Source organism: Pangasianodon hypophthalmus, chromosome 7 (genome assembly GCF_027358585.1).
Source record: "Pangasianodon hypophthalmus isolate fPanHyp1 chromosome 7, fPanHyp1.pri, whole genome shotgun sequence".
NCBI classification, from domain to species: Eukaryota; Metazoa; Chordata; class Actinopteri; order Siluriformes; family Pangasiidae; genus Pangasianodon; species Pangasianodon hypophthalmus.
The window spans coordinates 21,552,499-21,566,539 of NC_069716.1; the positions used below are offsets into that span (position 1 = coordinate 21,552,499).

The 14,041-nt window shown below is 40.9% G+C and overlaps 1 protein-coding gene across 1 annotated transcript in view; it reads right to left on the reverse strand.

Moving 5' to 3' along the window:
* ppargc1b (peroxisome proliferator-activated receptor gamma, coactivator 1 beta) overlaps positions 1–14,041 on the reverse strand; it is a 40,751-nt gene that overhangs the window by 13,098 nt on the left and 13,612 nt on the right. The gene's annotated exons all lie outside the window — the stretch shown is intronic.

Sequence of the window (14,041 nt, forward strand, 5' to 3'; positions counted from 1 at the left end):
CACAAAGCTGACTACAGCGCCAATCCATTTCCATCCGATTCACGAAACCAGGTCTGGTCAAGTGGATACAAGGTCTGAGCTTTTTTTAATGTCCACTTAGCTTCTCGAAAAAGCAATCAGCAACATAGAATCACGTATATTATGATGTTATTACAAAAGAATGTCTCTCACACTACTGATTAAAAGTTAAATGAAGCTACATCTTATTCCAGGAATTTATTCTTATCGTAATCTGCCAGCCATGAGTGCTACTGAGCGTCGCTCTGATTGATCCAGACACCAGTGCAATGAGCTGAGGTGGTTAATGATATTTCGAGATGCGGTTATGCCATTATAGCATCTCCAGACTTATGGCTTGGCCGACTGTAATTAATGTTAATAATGATGAGAGATATGGGCCTGCTGTCCAATACATATGCAGACTGGTAAATTGTGGAAGCCCTGGTTGGGTAAAGCATCAGTGTGAGCATTTGTGGCACTAATGCAGGTGTTCATCTTGTATCCAGAGGCTTCATGCTCACACAGGCACCCTGCTGCTGCTGCTCTTTTTAGCACTCTCCTCACATCCTCCTCACGTGCCCCTGAGTCATCTCGATCTTCTCCTCCTCCTACAGCTCACCCTATCCTCAGCTCTCAGGAGCGGCCAAGCGACCGCAGCTAATCAATCTCAACATATGCTTGGCGTCTCACATATCCACATGTCTTTGTCTTTTTTTTTTTTGACCTTTTTTGGTCCTTCCTTCCGCTTTTCCCCTCTTCCCCCTCTCTCCTTTCTTCTCTCTATGTTATGGAGAGCCTCAATATCAATCAATAAAAACCTCCTTGATGCTGGAGGGTTAAGGTCACTCGCTGGGCCAGCACACACATAGAAACACATACATTTTTGTGCATACACTGCAGCGTGCAAGCATGCAAGGACATGCTGAACATATAAAGCACATCAGCACTTAATGCTGTAGAGCTGGCTCTGGTCAGTCAGCCACTGAGGTGTGACTCACATGCCAACACTGACCTTACTTGTGGTAGGTCTGGATTCCCTCCTATTTTGCCCATTACTGATACACTAAGATACTGATAAACTAACTATCTCTCACCCTAGTAACCCAAATGTCTTCACATAGACCACTGATCCCATTTTTAGCTCATTACAATTCATATAATGTAGGTGCATAATTCATATAATTATGAACATAACCTACACGCCTTGGTGAACAGACTGACCCTTTGCAATTAGATCTTATAAAAATAAAAAAAAAAAACAAAAACACAGACTTGCGTATACTTTTCGTTAAATGCTGCCTCTTGCCGTATTTTTTTTTTTTTTTTTGCCATCTTGTCCTTGTAGTCTTTCTACAAAGAAAAGACCAATGACCTTTAAATCTTGACTTATCTGTAAAGCAAAAACAATGAATACATCAGTGTGGTTTATCACCAACATTTACCTTCAAAGACCATTAACTACTACCAGGAGGTGAGGACTCATGTTTCTGTACATTAAACAAATCCCAATCAAAGGGCATCAAGATAAGAAACAAACAAACAAAAAAAAAAACAGACATTCCTGAGCACCTTCACACTCATGATTGCTTTATTGCTTCTTACATACAGCCATGTTTCTGACCAGTGAGTTCTGCTCCTGCACACAGCCATACAAGGTCAGGCCACTGGAGGGGAAAGCAGAGGGGTAGCTGACATGTAGCAAGGTCACTGGACAGCCATAGAACAATATGAGGAGCCTGAACTTTCCTGAATTACTACAGAAAAGCTGAGAGAAGGCATGGAACAAACATATAAACGTGATGAAAGATTTTAGCTGACAAAAGTGTAGTGAATTCAATTTAGCTCTTTTGTCGGTCACACTTTCAGGTGACTGACTAGCTTGCTAGCTAGCTAGCTTACACTACTGTAGGATATTGGTGTTCTCCTGTAACACATTGCCTAGTCTAAACAAAAAAAATCTTTTTTTACTCCTCATGAAACAGCCTTGCAAACATTAGCAGTTACGAGTAGGTTAGCTTGCTATCTGGCAGGAAGTGTAGTGTGTAAAATGATACATGCCACACTCATACGAAGTGATGTCAACCATTCTTGTGTGAAGATTCCACACGTAAGGCCCATGCTTGTGGTATTTACTACTTTCGATTATTCAAACCAGAAGTTGTGAGAAAATGTTGATGCTTGTAAATATGGCACAACCAGTGCAAGTTCAGTTAGCGATCTAATTGAAACACCTTGTCGCCTAATTTTACTCAAACAGAGACTTTGCCTAGTTATTTTGAAACACATCTGAGGTAAAAGTTGATATCACCGTTAGTTTTGTCTTGTTTCCGCTGCAATTATGCTTTCACATTGTCTGTATGAAAGACTTAATAGCTTTGTGCTAGCATATTGAATGTTTGTACACAGCTTTTTTTTTGTAATAAAAGGCCTAAGGACCTCTTGCTTTGGGGATTCCTGGCACCAACTGACTGAATTTGTGAACTACTCACCCTTCTCCTTCACCCACAAGTTAACAGGCTCTTATCTGGGCGTCCTGTTCCCTTTCAGCATGCAGCTATCTAAGGTCCGTTATATATAGCTGTTATCCTTGGTCTTATGACTGGCTTACACAAGCTGCTTGTGACGGGCCAGGCATTAAACACTGTTGATGCCAAATGCAGATGGGCCAGGACTGAGTGCTTCTCCCAGCCTTCCCTGGCTCTATCAAACACACACTCACACACCACCCACAACCACATAACCCTTCAGCTTACTCCTAGACAGAGCCTGACGCTACTACTAAATGGATTCCCTCACAGACTGCTTTACCAAAGGCTGGTCTGTAGCAACCAGTTAGACTGGGCAGGAAGGATTTTGCAGCTTATTCATAAGATCAGAATGAGATATTAGCCTGTGTCAAAAGCACTACTGACTAATTTGATTTTGTTGGATGAACCCCCAAATAGGTGGCACATCCCATTACCTGCATTAAGCATTGATTAAATGTGCTGTTCTTGGGTAGTTTTTGAACAAGCTTTCTACTGCAGTCTTGCAGGAAGTTGAAATTAACTGCAGACAGATAGAAGTAGGACAGTTAAAGGAAGATCTGGGGCAGCAATATACAGTGGAAAAGCCATCCTCCTCTCTGTCACAAGTTGAAGTACGATTGATAAAAGACTCCACTCCATAGCTGCAGGCTGGCAGAAACCTTTTTTTTTTATATTCAGCCTCTGCAAACCAGTAATCTGACTGGGGCTTTCAAATGTGTCTAATACTGGACCTAACATGGACCTTGTCAAATACTTACAAAGAAGTACATTTCCTAACAAAACATTTTCATTAACAAAACATTGTGACATCTGAGCCCAGCAGGTGGTGGAGTTAAGACGGAAAATGGCCGAGTCCTAGTGCCCTTAAACACACCAGGACAGTAATGGGATCATGGTGAACTGGATTCAGTTCTTAGAAAAAGGACTTTTGATATTCTGCCAATTCATTTGGGGGAATCTGATGGGGGAAAAAAAATGCAGAAACTGGGCTGCTAAGAAAAGGAAGTAAAATAGTGAGTGACAACCTCCCCATTCATGAGATTTAAATTCCCAAATTACCATAGTAGATCACTGCAAAACACTACCCAATGATCACTGCTAAAACACTGTTCAGCTGTAAGGCAGTGGTTTTTCTGCTTCTGCTCCCCAAGCAAAACGTCAGAGCCAACCTTAGCCAAGAGCTGGAAGTGATCCAAATAGGCTTAGTTTTATTCCATTCTCCATTTCTAAGCTCTTCTTTACTCTACACAAGTGCGGTCACTACATCCTTCCTACCACATGTCTTAGGCATGATGGTACTTATTGCAGTCTACTTAACTTTAAACAAAATGATTTGACCAAATTATTATGACGAAGTTTTAAAAAAATAAGCTTTGCCAGAAGGTTTTGTCTGAAGGACAAACTTTTAGAGAGGAGTCTTGTAAGGATGTTGTAGAATATAATTTATTAGGTTACTGCAGAGATTCCCAGCATGTTCTGACATAACTCATTTGGAGACAAATCCAGTGAAGATTATGCAGCATCAATTTCAACTTATGTCTTCACAGTCTTTTCCACCTTGGTGCTTGAGTTCAGTGAAAATTCATAGCCATAATCTGTTTAGCTCACCTGGATATACTCTGGTCTACTTACTTTTTCAGAGAAATGAATACTAGAAACACTATGCTGTAGCACCATATGGAGGTTTGTTTGGACACCATAACCACAGCTGATGATGCTGGCAGCACTAGGAAGATTAAGATTAGAGACCCTAGATTCCATCTGTTGCCCAGTGCAGTACTGACAATGCTTCAGAACCAGAAGGTTTTTTTTTTCCTTTTACACTGATGTATCATCATTGATATATTGATATACTGACAACATCTATCTACTTTGGAGCCATTAATTCAATTTGAACCACCTTCTAGGGTGTAAAGATCATGAGAGAGATATCACCACTCCTTTAGAGTGAGGACACAGTAATGCAGCAGCAACCCATAATGTTACAGGAACAAATGGAAGGAGCACAACTTCTACGAGCCTTTAATGCATGAAGCATGGAAAAATGTAGGGAAAATTCCCAGAGGGCAAATGTGTAACTTGCAATTTCCCTGGCTTTACCTTTCAAGTCTAATGAATTTAGGTTTATGCCTGCATAATTAAAATAGCCTCCTTTATTTTGGACATTGTCAAGCCTGTCACTCACACAGAATCTCATTCAGCGCAGTTTGCGTTTACGCTAAGGGAGGATCATTGGGATATGGGTTAAAGCTAATAATTACCTGGCAAGACTATCAGGAGAATAAAAGAAGAACATGCCAGAAACTGTTATTAATGAATAATTCCTCCCATGCTCTGCAAGGACTTGATTCTCATCACATCTAAGTGGCAGTGTGTCTTGGCCTGTCAGTGTCTTCCATGGAGCAAATCTACTGATAGAACCAGCAAAAGAGCAAGTTAGACATTCCAGCTAATGGGATGAATGAGGCAGTACCACAAAAAAAAAACAACGGGTTTTTGCTTATTTCTTTGAACCAATTACAGTCAAAATGCCACTCTTGTTGCCTGCAGCTTAGCTGTGAGTAAAAATAATGGTCTGTTGTGAAATACATCACAAGTTAAATTTACATCAAAGGCAGATTCTCTTACCAAACTGGTTACACCAATGAACTACCGTAAGCCTGTAGCCAAAAATTGTCATGTTATTCCCATATAACTTGTAATCATTAAGACAAATCTTATCAGCTTTTAAATAAATGATACATTAAGACTTAGCCTCACACAATTTGCAGAACTTGTGGATGGCAGAAACATAAGCTTGTCTGGCAATCAGACAAAAATAAGACTCCTGATCCAAGTCAGCCTGTATGTTACTCAAAGATGTAGGAGAGGAAGGATCAGCAGGAGATCCAAAAGGTTGTCAGCACCCCTGAGCTCTCTAAGCCAGATCTTTTTCACTGGAGTGGCATGAGTAGCCCGTCTCCAGTTTCAGATCCTTGTGTACGACCGTTAGCAGGCCTCTGCATGTCACGTGCTCCTTGCACAATTCCGTGAGCCTAGCATAAGAGCTGCAGCCCAAGCTCAAATTAACACCACTGGGGGCATGTGGCACCTAGGAGATGCTGAGGTAATTGCACCTGCTGCAGTCATGAGTATTGCTAGGGAGGGTGGGGGCGTTTCAGGACAATGCAGGTATTATTTCTAGGCTTTCACAAAGCTACCGTCTCTGAGGAAACTCAAAAAGCCTAAGAACAATGCCTCAGTCATGCCAACCTACAATGACAAGGCAAATGTTATGAACAAGACTAAATGTGGCAGAGCTACAGCAGACAAGCCATCTCAGTAGTCCTCATTATGTGTATTCTAGCTAGTTCTGTCCTGGCTAATGGAAGTGACTAGGAAGAAGAAGGAAAAGACAGAGAGGGTCTGGGATGTAAATTGAGCCGTATCATTGGGATGGCTGCAAACAGATCCTGAGTCACGACAGCCGAGGAAGATGGCACCAGCCCAGCTCGGACTAATTCACATGCTGGAGTCAGCATCCGTCTGTGCCCTCGGTCTTAGACAACATGGATTGCAGTAATTAAATCAAACCACTTTTGTAGACAGCACTCCTCAAGCAGGACAGAAGGCAGTGTTAGAGATATTACATTTTTTTCTAGAGTAACAATTCTTCTGTGAGCTGGAATTATAATACACTCTGAAGGCGCAGTGTCCTTGAGCTGCCTCCATCCTCAGCAGGGGTTGGATGTGGGCTTCACTGTATGCACAACCCTCATACGGTAATATTTGGAGGTGGACTGGGACACCATGACCGTATATGATTACACATTATACTTACAGCTTGCGAAGTGTATATTGTGAGACTGGGGAAATGGATTTAGAGACCCCAGTTTCCATCCTGTGCTCAAGTTATGGGAGTTCACCAATGTTAAGAACCTTCCTTGTACAAAGGGCACCACAAGGGGTCAGTCAAGGCTCCAAAATTTTGTAATAAACCCAGTCTTACTTCTAGAGAGCTCTGTAGGTCACACGATGACATGATTATATATCTCATGGATCTTCTCATGGATCTTCTCATGGATCTCATAGATTGCACTAGAAATATTACAAAGCATTTGGACTAATTTGATATTCAACTATCTGTAAAATTGAATTAATAAATATTCAGTTAACCGGATGCTAACTAGATACTGGTGAGTTTAAACTTTCTTCCAGTCAGCAATGTGTTTGACAAAACTAATAGAGAATTAATTCAAATATTGAATCTACAGCAAAAAATATTTTGAACATCAACACAGCCTTTCTTTTTTTCAGAGTAGCCTCCTTTGTAAGCTCATCTGTTCTATAAAGTCCTCACCTCTGATAAATTGAAAGGGTGCATATCACTTTGTCATTTAAATTCTTTCCCTCTTCCCATGATGCAACCTAACAAACACTCGAATACTGATTTTAGTATTTAAACCCTTGCACATAAAATGGTTAGCCATGCACACCTATTATCTTCACTTGAGTCTGACAATCTGAAAGAGTAAAGGACATTCTTCCATTTATTGGCTGGGAACATAAACCTCCTTCTAAATATGGAAAAAGCTTCTACTGCAGTGTCTTTGAATGCAGCTGTCCCTTAGAGGAATGTCACAGTGTAGTGAGGTAAAAAAGATCTGAACACTGGTGCCCAATTGTAGGCATGTTAAACACCGCTTTTCACTGCAAAACAAAAAAAGACTGCCTGCAAGGGTGAGATTTTGGCAGAACAGTCATGCAGAGTGCCACGGACACCATCACAAGTTGCTCTTTCGTCTGTTAAGAGCTGCCAAGAAATCAAGGCACACTATATTCCCATTTCTATTTTAGGGGTGCAGTGAGAGAAGGGGGTTTGTTTTGAAACCCAAGAATTGACTGAAGTGCTGAACTGACCTTTGCTTCAAGAACGGTTGAAAGGAAACCGCTCAGACACAGCTGTTCAACTCACATGCACATTTAAATGGCAGTGGTCTATTGCAGGAGACATTTAGAAGCACAAATGCTAAGATACTACGAGGATTAGAAGTAACACTTTGAAAACAAATATTGAATCATAACACTGTATCCCATATTAGCTTATCCATGCACTGATTGCCAAGAATGGTGGAGGTGCAAAGATCTGAATTCTTCACAGAACTCTGTGTATTTCTTCAAATTACAAGGTTATGAAAGATTGCAGTGCTCCAGCACATGAGAACACTCAAACCCTTGCCAACACTAATGTCAAAGCTATATCTCCACTTTCCCACATGTATTTGATGATGAAACCTAAGTCCATTTTAACCTTCTGCCACAAATCCATCTTTACCCCATAAACTCTTAACACACACCCAAGCCTTATCGTAACCTTAACCCGGATAGAACCTAATAGTGCTAAGAATGAATGGGAGAACCTTATAATACTAAGGTCACATTAAGACTGAGTCAGCAAATCATGATTGGTCCGCAGGACAGTGCTGGCTTTCGGGATGAGCTCTGAAGCACGGGGATGATTCACCCTGAATTCCTGATGCTCAAACAGAAGGCTGTGCCATCTGCCAGACCTTATCTTCAAGCCATTGGAGTGGAAAGTGTAACTCCAGGGTCTTCCAAAATAAAATGTAACCTGCCCTTTATATGCTCCCATTTTCCAGCTGCCTGTTGTTGCCTGTTTGTGACCTACTCTAATAATAATTAGGTTAGATTACTGTGGCCTGTGACCGATTCTATGTCCCATGTTATTTTAAGAGAACTTACCCGGTTAAGAATGGCAGTGATGCTGACAACACAACAGGCATTTGTCACTTTGGGAGAGGGTTAGCAGGCACAACAACCTGTGTGTGGATCTTAATAAATCTGTCAGGATATGTTAATTAAGGTTAAGGTCATTAGGAGTAATTAAAACAGGAGTGATTACTGTCAGATTCCCCACCCAGGTTGTCATGTCAAGGACATTGCAGCAGCTTAGACCATGTGCTGAGCAAAAAGCCCAGACAGCTGAAAGTAACCGAACGTCATGGCAGAGTAGCAGCATTACAGGGAATTAACCCATGTGAATATCAACGGCTGCCTCCCATTTATGCCTTACTAGGTGAAAAGGCACATTTTCTATCCAAAAACCCTCTTTGGAGGCGCAAGGCTAACTGCTTTCTTAAAGTCAACAAAAATCCATTTGTAGGGTGTGGATACCTTCTAATTCCGATAACATTACATTCACAGTTCCCATGAATTCATTAGTGTTCCTGAAAACAAAAGATAACTGAGGTCCACATTTATTACATTCACATTCCTTCATCTAGTACTCACATATTAGACCATTTTTGAATTAAAGTAAAAGGTTTCATTTAAGTTCATGGGAGAATGAGAAAAGACAAGCAAGAATAAACATTTTGCTGTCCAACACAATAGGACAAGGCTGAAAATATTTCGTCTGAGCTCTTAATCAATTAAAAGATGTGCCAAACATCTCTCAGAGCGAGGCAGCCACAGACACCACTAAGATGTATTTGCTCCCATCATATATACCAGGGCTGTAATAGATGATGGATATTGACACAGTCTGCCCCCATTGCTCAAAATGTAGCTTATTTGCTGAGCAGTGCTGTTAGCAGAGTCTGATCAGATGCTTTTGCAGCCTCGGAGCCCTACTACGTCAGTTCAAAGTCATGCTCACCCCAATTTCTCTTTTTGAAAAATTGCGATTAATTCTCTTTCGGCAGCCCACCAAACAGTTCTTTTACACGGACCACTGCATTTCTAGAGGTGTTTGGGCCTGCAGTTTGAGTTTGTCATTTTCATTTATTTCATTGTTGCTGATGTATGGTTATTATTATTTTGTCAGGCACAGTTGGCTGTCCCACTCCTCTAACGATATAACCATCTTAATAAGTCGCTAATGTATTCCAACAAGACAAATGCAATGACATTAGTGTTAATTAGTATCAATAGATTCAAAAACCACTGTGCAGCATTTAGTTGCCAGACTGCGGCACAGCTCTGCCACCCATACCTCCTCCTCAGTGTGCGTGGGTGAAGATCGGATGTGTGTCCCACAACCGGGGACTACCTGCAGAGTAAATCTCAGCACGGCTCCTCCTCCCCGAAAGGTCAGGCCTTTTTGGTGCAAATATCAGGAGCACCACACGGGACACCAGAATGGGACACACTGGGTAACAGAACTCCCCAAATCTCCCTGCATGGCCCTGAGATCAATTGACGCACTGGAGGACTAGTTCCTGCTCTCAACAGCCCCAATCTACTCAGCTACATTTTTAAGTCCGTCTTGGCTGGGATCGAATGAACGTTATCTCATACTCTAGTAGGAGCCATTAATAATACAGACTGGTCCATCAGAGGAACAGATGCATGGTTTAAAATTATGTATAGCTGCTCTTTCAGCTCTTACTAGCTACAAGCAAGCGCCATCTAATTAGGGCAGTGCAAGTTTCCTACAAGAATCGTAAAGTTAGGATCATATTAACTGGTTCCAGAGAGTGTTCAAAGTAATGCTGACCCTAACATTTAACAGTGATCTTATTGTGCTGATGCTTTTGGGAAACCCAATCCTGAGATATTGAGAAAAGGCTGTGGTTAAAGCCCTATTTGGATAAGATTAGTTTTAAATGGGATAATGTAATTATTACTGGAGTGTCTCTGGGATGTTTCTGAATCCAAATTCATCTGTGTCCTTCTTTAAAATGAGCAGTAGAAATAACCCCAGGCAGGTAGTACATATTCCATTGTCATTGACATGTTGGTAAAGATTCTGTCATATCCTGTAGGAAAAGTGTTTTCACAATTTTTCTTAAGTGTAGCACCACTCCAGGAAGCTCTTGTCTCTGTTGTCCTCCACCTAAACCAAACTGAAGCCAGTTTTGGCTGAGTTTCATACAACGAACAACAAAATGTAGACGAGGTTCAAAAGGACTTGTCAGAGGAGCAACGCCTCTGGCAGCTTTAGGCAAGTTGTTATCCTAGCACAGGTATAGCCTAGGGGTGACAAAAATATCATATTACCTTACTTACGGTACAACACATGATATGTATCATGATACACAGGCTTGCTAACCAACTGCCACCAAAACAGTAATGTTGTTTTTTTTTAAATTATGAGAAATGTATGGCCACAATGCCTATATGATTAAAGTACTTTAAACTGAAAAGGAAAAAATATAATAAATTCAAATCATTTTAATAAAATTTCAAAGTTTGGTACAAAATTTTACCAACTACTTCCAATCAGAGTTTGTCATTGCTATTTTTAGGCATCATGATACCTGCAATATATCAGAAAAATGTAATGTGACTGAATGAATGTTTTATAGTTCCTGCTTTTTTTGGTGTGACAACAAAGCATACATTGTTCAGACACTCCCATCTCTGTAATTTAAATGGAGATCGTTTAATCCTGTCAGATGATGTCCATAATCATGACAGATGATGTCCAGAAATCCAATCTGGTCTGATTCTTAGGGCTCATTTTATATAATATAAAACTGTGTGTTTCTAATATCAGCCTGTTGCCATGTTTTACCATCCACACTCACAGTAAACATCAAGGTTGAAAGGTTACTGCACAGCACCCCTCAGACTCCATGATGCACCCTGGTCACATAACAACATCTTCTGTCTTCGCTTCATCGGTAGGAGAGATTTAATTAGATACTGTGTGAATCATTAGCTTCGCTCTCCCCTGCAGAGTTGTTCTCTGACTAGTTTAATAAGCTTGTGTCTGATGAGCCAAGCAAAAAATACAAAAGCAACCTGTTTATCTGAGACTCTAATACCACTAAAGACCAACAGCAAATAATTGTGACGCAAGTGAAGAAAAAATTTAATTGCCTATGATTGTGGGCTTTGAGTTTCCTTAGCCGCCTTTCAAAGCCTTTGGACGGCTTGGATACTGTACAGTTAAATGTAACTAAAAACTCCTAATTGGCACACCCTCAATTTGCCAAACCACCATGTCTCGTTCATTGTCTGATGGTTTTTCAATGAGGTTTTGTGCGTGCAGACATAGAAAAGCTTCTGCTCGTTGCTGAGAAACTGAAACCCCACAGCAAGCCAAATGACAGATTTACAAGGTCAGTCAATAAAGATTATAAGTGAGGGCACCTGAGTGTAAAATAATTACAGCTACAGCTAGCAATGATGTGTATCTAACAGTTTTTCTCCTAACTTTGGTTAGGTCATAGATCAAAACCAATAATAAAGGTGCAGTGGATTACAAAGGAATCATGGATTTCACTAGTGCTAGTGTGTCTCTGTGTACATGCGGGATCACTAAGAAACTTTACTGTGTTAGACATAGTTAGACTATGTTAGAGCAACTTTGGGATATAGAAGCACTACTTTGGTCCCACATGCATACCCTAAAAATTGCGCTTCCAAAAAAACGGTTCATTCCCAAGGTCTCACAATAAACTCACCTGCATACTGTAAATCTGTACCTGAGAATTGCTGCTGTAATCATAAAGACGCTGATGCTCATACTAAACATCCTTTCAACATACTTAGCTCTGTTTAACTCTATAGTACATGATTGTGGAAGTGCAATGATTTAAAATCCTACTATCCAGTGTTTCCTTCTGAGTCTGGTTCTTCTCACAGTTTATTCCTCATGTTGCCTCAGGGGGTTTTTCCTTTCCATTGTCGCCTCAGGCTCGCTTATTAAGAATCTAAATCTACATTAAGATTTCTGTGTCAAGCTACTTTGTGACAGTGTCTGTCGTTAAAAATGCTAGACTACTATCATTATTTAATTGCTGAAAACAGATGCAATGTCCTCAGGCAAGCCAGTTCCACGTGACTGAACTGTCTGCTTTGCGAGAAAGAGGAAAAGTAAAATTGGTGTCAATAGCAAGATAGAAACAGACAACACAGGAGAATTTCACTACCCTATGAGACAAGACATGTGGTTATTAAGACTGTTGTATCGCTAAAACCTTCTCCTCTGTGCTATTCTGCTGAGCACCATTGGAAAGTGCATCACGTTTGTTCTGTCACAGCTCACTGCTTCCGCTACCTAGCTTCTCCTCCCTCCTCAGCACCAATAACACGCCTGCACTGATCTTCCCCCCAAAAAGCTCATGTTCAACAGGCAGCTATTTCCTCAGGCACCCTCACACACACCTGCAGAAATCAGGCCTCATGCACATCTCCTCCTGCACAAATCTGCTGACACGCACAAGGCAATAAGGGCACTCCAGGCCGGGACGCAAGGACACTGACGGCACCGAAGGGAGGCCAGGAAGAAATGCACTTCCTGTGCGGAGAGGCGTCTTCTGGGACATAAATGAAATGCTAGGAAAGTGGTTCTCATCCCACAGGGCCCCTTATACTTTGCACGGCCTAGATTCTCCGAATGGGAAACCTATAGATGAGGTTTGAAGGATATGATGCTTCAGTCATTTCTGCAGGTATGTGCAGATGAACATTTACAGTGAAATGGACAGAGAAGACCCAGAGATGCCTCCAAGGCAACCAATATAGCAGGAAAAAAACAAGCCCCTCAGGTAACTGTCAGAATCTGAATCACAGCTACATCGTGCATAAGAAGTCTCTAGTGACAACATACATATCAGACAACTTGATCAACTTGTAATAATTTGCAGTATTAAAAGGGTCCAATTTAATTCTTTGCTCTGTGTAACTACGACCACGCATTACAACTCCTTCCCCAATACAATTATCATTTCTTTACTGAGGCAATTAATTAGCTGAAGTGCTCTTCCAGGCCCTGAGGCAAGTGGCTCTCTCCTCTTCCCTCTCCAGTGCCATTTTACTGCTTTCCATTCACGACCACATCCACAGAACAACTGTGGTGAAGCAGTATCAACCTTTAGCATATTTTTCTCAAATGTCTTGTTGGGAAACGTCTTTCATTGGAGTAAAGGAAGGACAAACGTAATGCATGAACTTGCATAATGTAGCATTTTTGGACACTGCAATCTCAGGAAGAAGGGTATTTATCTACGCTACATGCACATTTGCAGGTAAAAAATACACACTAAAGGTATAAAAGATGTACCACCTCAGTGACAAGGAGTGGTACCTTTTGTATCTTTTGTACCTTTAGTGTGTATTTTTTACCTGCAAATATGCATGTAGGGTACAAGAGTGGCTATTAATGCCCAATTATGTACCTAATTTTCTTTTAGCAACATTCACATTACCATGTAATGGAGAAGCGGTACAGAAGATATATCCTTGAAGGTATTACCCCAGTGACTTGGAAAAGTACAGTTAGTACCCTTTTTTTCCTGAGTGTGTGTACTTAGAGGTACATAGTGCGCAGTAACATTATTGAGTACTGTCAATTATTAATTAATTTATTACTTTCACTTTCTTGTCGGATCCACATTGGTCACACAAGTTGAATCAACAGCCATTAATTCAGCAATGCATGCGCACAAAAGTTTATAATAGGGCTCTTCTTATATGCAAAAACACTACTGATAATAATGGAGCATAGTAGTCATAAAAACACACACCCTCATACACATTCACTTACTATCTCTGTCTCTCCC